Source organism: Camelus ferus, chromosome X, assembly GCF_009834535.1.
Source record: "Camelus ferus isolate YT-003-E chromosome X, BCGSAC_Cfer_1.0, whole genome shotgun sequence".
NCBI classification, from domain to species: domain Eukaryota; kingdom Metazoa; phylum Chordata; class Mammalia; order Artiodactyla; family Camelidae; genus Camelus; species Camelus ferus.
In genome coordinates, this window is record NC_045732.1 from 38,072,759 (window position 1) to 38,079,954 (window position 7,196).

Genomic DNA, 7,196 nt, shown 5'->3' on the forward strand with positions numbered 1-7,196 from the left:
ACATCTGCAAGGGCCTGGGTTTAGGGGTTGCGGTGGATATAAAAGGGTCTGCATGTGTCTGGCCTTATCTGCCAGTGTACATAAAGAAAGTAGCCGCAGCAGCAACAGCAAAATGCCACAGTCATTCCTCCACCCAGCCCTCGGCTGAGTGCTGGCCAGCGTTCCCCGGGGGGCCGCCCGAAACCCCCAGGGGGCCTCCCTAGTGCCCAGCATTGAGCTGTCTCGTTGAGCTGTCTGCTCTGCTTGGGGGCCCTCCAGCCATGGTGGGAAGAGGGGGGGCCTTCCTGCCACCACTGCATACAGGACACCTGGGGCCCTCAGGGCGGCCAGGCAAGGCCTCTGTCAAAGACATGGGGCCTGGGGGCAAGGGGGTGGGGGATGAGGGAGTTGGAGGCCTGGGTGTGAGTTCTTTCTCCCACTCTGGCCCCACTTTATTACCAAGGTGTAATTCCAGTCTTTGCCCCAAGTCCCAGACATTAATATATTCAACAAATGTTGAGCACCTACTGTGTGCCAGCCACTGAATTAGACGCTGGAAATACAGTAAGAAACAACACAACAGCTTTTTTTTAATTAAAAAAAAAAAATCTGTCATCATGGAGGCCACCATTCTGGTGAGAGTAAGGCCAGAAACAAGATAACCGAGTAAACGATACAGGGGTTCAAAAAGTAATAAATGGCAAGAAATACAAGAAACAGGGAGGGGGGACAGGGTGTACATTGTCAGGGTGGGAGGCGGAGGGAGATGGCCAATAAAATCCTCACTGAGAAACTGACATCTGCACAAAGACCTCAAGGGAGGGAGGGAATCAGTCAGCACTGTGGGGAAGAATATTCCAGGCACAGGGAAGAGGAGGTGCAAAGGTCCTGAGGCAGGAGCTGGCCAGAGCAGGCCTGCTGAGTTCTGGGCAGTGTGCCCAGAGCAGAGATATCAAAGAGGAGAGACTAGATGAGGTCAGACAGGTGGCAGCCTGAGTCATGTAGGCCTTATAGGACACCACCAAGGGACAATAGAGTGGCCATAAGGGCTGCTCTCACTCTGAGTGAGCCGCGAAACTTTGGACGGCTCTGAGCAGAGGACTGACATAACCTGACAGGGGCCTGCTGTTTCTTCACTGAAACTCAACTGCAGGGGGCAAGGGTGAAGCCGAGAGGCCAGCGAAGAGTCACAGCAGAGAGAGGATCAGGGCTCGGCCCAGGCTGGTGGCAGCCACCCATGAAAACAGTCTGGGAGTGTTTCGGAAGTGAGGCCAACAGGGTGTATTAACCAAGCAGATGTGGAGTGGAAAGAGAGAGAGAAGCAAAGGGAACTGCAAGGGTTTGAGCCTTTAATGCAGGAAAGGGGACCTGTTTCCTGAGATGGGGGGAGACTGCAGACAGAAGCAGAGGTGCTGGGGAGGGGGGGCACCAAGCCACGCTGGAGGAGCCTTTGCGGCCTCCTCTTCGCGACGCCCAGGGAGTTGAGCGGGTGGATGACTGGGCTTCCACGCCCTGTTACTGAGCTTAGGACCCTAAAACCACGCCCCCCATCCTGGGCGGGGACTTCGGTAGCTCACACCTCTCCATCCACCCGAGTCTTTGCTGCTTCCCCCACCTCCAAAGAAAACAAAGCCCCCAGACCCATCAGCTCCTACAAATACTGAAGACTTGTCTCCTGAGCTCAGCGGACACCGGGAAAGCCTACTCACCGTGAAGCCACTTCAAATGGAGATCAACGTTCCCATGTACATATGGGGAAAAAGTTTTAACTGGGGCTTGATCTCAAACATGACACTTGAATCATAAAAATAAGTTATTTTACCTCTGATTTAACCAAACAGAGATTCTAAGTGCAACTGTGCACTAATTTTTAGCAGTAACAAAGTGCCAACAAGTTTGGTTGGGTGTTCAAAGCTTCTCTCGTGCCCCCCCTCCCCCGCCTCACCGAAACATCTAGCGGCCCGATGGCCTCCAATTCACCCTTGACTTTCACACGCCGTCCTAAAGATGGTCATTTGGCAAAAAGGTCCAAGGCCTCCATGAGTTCTCCCAAGTCTCTCTTCCGAGTCTTTGTTCTTTGAAGGGTCCTCTTTTGGAAACTCCCATCGTGCTCCCTGCTTCTGAATCATCTCTCCGCTTGAGAATCCAGCCAGCTCTGCCAGGACCCCAATTAGTGGCTTCTTGTGTGATAGGAGCAATTCTCTGGCATCATTTTCATTGACTTCAGGAAATCCAGCCGCTCTTGACTTCACTTTGCAATTGCCCTGTGCTGTATTCAGTGACGCAGGAGAGACCTAGCTGATAAGCAGGGAGGGATGGATGCGTGCGTAGGGACAGATTTCCTGCGGTCAGTTCATGACTGAATATTTCTCTAATATGTGTAACAACTTCTGCTTTCCTGCCCAGTCACACAGCTGCAGCGACCCAGAGAGTTCACATTGGAAGAGTGAGGAGCCCCCGTACGCGACCAAGGGCGCTCTAAAATGCCTGCATCTGTATCCCATTTCTCACTGCGCTAGGCCACCTCAAAGATTTACCATCTAAGACGTAGAAAAATGCACGGAAGTTTCCCATCCGGCAGCTACTATTCTGCAACCCCGAGTCTTTCGAAACCACAGGCTGCATTTTCGCCTTTGTTTTGCTGTGTTTTTCTTCGCAACTCCAGAGGCAGGGTATTACCCGTGCAGAGCTCTGCCCCCACAAAGCCACGTTTATGTAATCATTCCAAAACTCACAACTCCTGAAAACTTTGAGGAATGTTATTAGGCCCTGTAGGCCAGAAGGGCCGTTTCCAGGGTAACAGCAGCTCCGCACTTAGGAAGCAAGGCCTTTCCTGTCCTGCACGCCTCTTGGAGTTCAGGCCACTTCGCAGAAACACATGCCTGGAGCCCAAGGGACACTTCCTGTGGTCCTTGCCCAAGGGGCCAGAACCCACGGGGAGGACACACCACTGGTCCCTGTGCACCCGAGGACCACACCCCTGCTTCTCATATCTCTTCCTGTTGATTTGCCAGAAATCCACCCAGTCTTCTCCGTCAGCACGTCCCAATTTGTGGTCTGGAAAAGTCGGCGGAGATTTGAAAGGGACTCCTGCGCAGAGTTTGTTTTTCCACCATGTAGCTCGAGGCCAGCCGCCTGGCTTTTGTTTGGAGCAAGGTGGAAATGAAAACTGTCTCTAAGGCAAAGAATGCTCCTTCCAGGTGCTTGAGCGACTCCAGGCCCGGAGAGCTTGACTGCGCCCTTTTGACCTTGGCGCGGAGATAAAAGATCGGTGTCCTTCTAGCCTGAACAAGACACATTTCCCCCATCTGATAAGGAACCTTGGAAATGAAGAGCGAGGCCCGCAGGCGAGCATTTGGAATCACTGTCCATGTAAGGCTTCCTCCCCTATGCTTGCTGGCTTTCTGTACTGCTTAATGCAGCCCAGCTCTGGCAGGACCATGAAGGGGGGCCACGTTCAGCCGTGTGAAAGACCCCCCCACCGTGGGACGCCTGACTTCTCGGTGAAGTGCAGGAATAGGGCGATAAAGCCCATGGGGCCAAGGCAGGTCATGGCCACCGGCTGTTCCACCCTCTCCCCCTTCCTGTCTCTCTGCACCCCACCTCCCCTGCCCCCATCGACACCAACTCGGCCTTGGCCTTGCCTTGGCTTGTAAGTTTCTTACTCAGGAAAAGTCTGAGCGACAGCTGGAAAAACAGATGTTTCTGCCCATGACAGTGAACTTCCCTGATTCATATGGAGTCAGACCTTCTGACTCCTCGCGCGTGGAGAAGAAATGACTAACAGGAAACCCTTGGGCCTTCACCCTTGGGAATGGGAGAGCCCAGCGGAGAGAGAAAATGAACACAGGTGACAAGTAAGAGGCAAAGGCAACGCTGAATGGCGCTATTTAAATTCAATAGCGATTCAGAGAAGGCAGCTTTCGGGGTAAGCCAACCTGAGAAGGGAGGGCCAGGCGCAGCTGGGAGTGCCCGTGGCCTGTGTGAGCAGAGAGCACAATCCACCAAAAAAACAGGCTTTGCTTACTTCATTTAGAGGATTTTCTAATACGGACTGGAGCCACTCAACATTTACCAGGCAGTGACTCCAGGGGACCAGCGGCAGGGGTTCCGAGGCTGGTTCAGCAGGACCAGAACACACCGAACAAGGACAAAGGACTGGAACAAAGTGACATGTCATCTGAATGTGGGTCCCCTAGTCGCTGCCACTGAGACAAGGACCTGAGTGCAAATGGTTAACCTGGTAATAGGCAGGGGAACTGAAGGCAGCCAGGAAGCAGGTTACCCTGCGGGCAACTGAGACAGTCCCACTGAGGATCTCTGCACAGGGCAATCCCTCCGGAATGCTTCACCACAGGGTGAGGGAGCTGGGGTGTTTATGCACCAGCTGGCAGCAGTCATTGGTTGAGGGCTGCTCCCAGGGAGCATTAATCCCCCGGCCCTTCCTGCCTCCTGGGTGGTTAGAGACAGCCTCCAGGTGTGGGGACACAGGCGCTGGCAGCTGGGTGCACAGATGTGGTGAGCACAAGGGGCTGCACGTGCGGTTGAAAGTGGGAAAGAGGATGTGGATTTGTGGCCTCAATAAAGACATCAGGACAGAGACGGGTTCCCAAAATAGTCCTCAAAAGATCCTCCGGGATTCCATATTTCAGTAGAAGCGGGTGGGGACGAGGAGCACCATTTCGCATAGATGGAGCAGCAAGAACAAAGACAGTCAAGCCAGGGTCACATCTGGGGAGGCCGAAGGGTGCAACTTAGCTGATGCACAGTGGCTGGGAAGGGCGGACAGGGGGGACCTGGGTCACCTCATGGAGAATGCAAGGCCTTTATGCCAGGCAACAGCTTTATTCCTCATTCCATAAGCAATGGGGGAGCCACTGAAGGTGCTGGGGCAGGGACGGCATTGAATTATGTTTGGGGAACGTTAACCTGGCCAAACAGCAAAGAAGTGGGGTGACGAGGTAAAAAGTCGCCAAATGAACCATTTGTTTGCCACAGCGGTGATTATTTCGCCGGGAAGAGGGATGAAGAGGGCTCCCTGTGGCTCTGGCCCCAAGAGAAAGGCCCTGAAAAGAATCGCGTGGGAGTCGCTAAAAGGGGGACCAGCCCCTCAGCTGCCCGGCCTGATTGTTCCTTCTGGCAGAGATGTGGGCCCACTCATTTCTCTCCTATTTTCTTTCCTCCAAAAAACACTTTTGGCCTCTGGTTTGCAAAAGCTTTGCTCCGCGAGTTTAAACAGCATCTCACAGCATGGCCGAGCAATAACAAATGGCGCCTGGTGGCTCGCCTGCTGCTGGCTTAAAAAACAATTGATGACTTTTAATCAGCTGAATGAGCCTGGGACAAATGACAGCATGGCCTGAATGCGGCCCAGACGTCATCGACTGACATCAGTGGGGAGGAGGGAGGTGTCCTTCTGGCGAGCTTGGGAACAAACAGGAGCAGTTCCTGGCCCAGGTCCTGGCTCCGTGGGGAGCCCCGCCCACACCCCAAAGCCACAGCTTCTTTCACGCCTTTTGGGGAGACCGGGAGAACCGGCTGCAGAGCAGGAAGGGTAAGCCTCCGGGAATTACAGAAACCTGCACATGTGTCACGAGACCTGGTGGGCAAAGGGCCGGGGCTCTGAAAGGCAGGGGCTCGGGGCCACCAGCTGTCCTTTGTAACCTGCATGAGTCAGTTTCCCCCCAGACCTCAGTTTCCAGCTCTGGAAAATAGAGGCGATCAAGGCAAGCCTGCTTCCACTGTCAGGCTGCTCCCCACGGGGGACGGCTTGAGGAGAGGGCAGAATCTCCAAAGGACTTATGGAGGGGTCTGTCTGCAGATTCTGTCCCCACCACCACTACCAACAACCCCGGCTCCCCCAACCCACACACTAAATGGATACTCACTGATCAAGGGGTACAAAGCAGAGCAAGCGAATCCCCAGTGGCAGGACTGAAAATGAAGGTAACTAGTGAGTTTTTACCACGTGCCAGGCTTTGTGCTAAGCATATATAGCATCATCTCATTACCTCCATGTTCCAGGAAACAGACTGAAGGGTGAAGGTGTTTGCCCCCTAGTTCCACTGCTACCAGGTTGGAGTGTGAGGGATCTGGAGCCACACCTACCTGCTTTCAAAGCCTCGCTCTTCCTCATTTTTCTGGCTCAAATCAGGCACAGCAGCAACCTAAGAAAGTAAGAGGCCGGGGGGTGCTCAGCTCACTGCAGGAACATACAAATTGTATTAAGAAGAGCTCAAACGGTTCTCCTAACATGCCCTCCCTCGTCTGAACTTACTGTCCATCTCTGTCCCCAGCCCATCACACACCTGGTCCCCAGGCGCAGAAGGAAATCCAGACTCCTCAGTGTCACCCCAGGTAGCACCTGCTCTCCGCCCTCCGGGCCCATCCACACACTGTCTGTCTCCCTCCGAAGGACTGTCCGTCCCTCCCTCCCTCTCTCCCTCCCTCCCAGGCTGGTGTTGGCTGGAGGGTGCTCTTCGGAACAACGCCCATGAGGGATTGAGGGCCACAGGGTGGGGCCAAGAAGTTCAACTACCGTGCTGCCGCAAGGGAGTCCTCAGCCGACCTCATGGAAAGTTCTGGAGTGGGGATGGCCCTTCAGAGACGTCTCGAACTGAGACAAAGTGGTGAGCCCTTGTACTCCCCCGCCAATGACCAGTCATTGAATACCAGTTGGCCTCCAAGGAACGGGGGGGGCATTACGTTGGGCAAGGCAGCTCAGCACCCATCAGCTAAGAGCAATTCTGAGCAGGCAACAGTCTCTCACCATCCTCTGAAGGCTGGATTTGGGTGGTACACCACCGTGTCCACCACCCCATGGAACAAAACTGCTCATCCTTCCATGAGGAGCTCCATCCTGCCCCATCCTTCCCAGACTCTAGCCACTACCTGGGTGCCTGGGACTGGCCACCATTTCAGTACTGATCTCCCTGCTTCAGAAAAGTCGGCGAACTCCTTACTCTTCGTGTCTACCCAGTGAGAAGTAGAGATCACCTTTTCTTCCCGGGGACCACCTGAGCCCAGAGCACTGTTCTTGGCACACAGAAGTCTCTCCCTAAGTGCTGAGTAGATGGATGTCACCCAGGAAGTACCGGCCGGTCCACGGGGATGTTTCGGCTTCCACGAGTTCCACTCTGTCGGTGCCCCAAAGTGTCGACGTGGCTTATGCCAATGACAGGCAGGCACAGAGAAAGCTGGCTTTCACGGCCAACCTG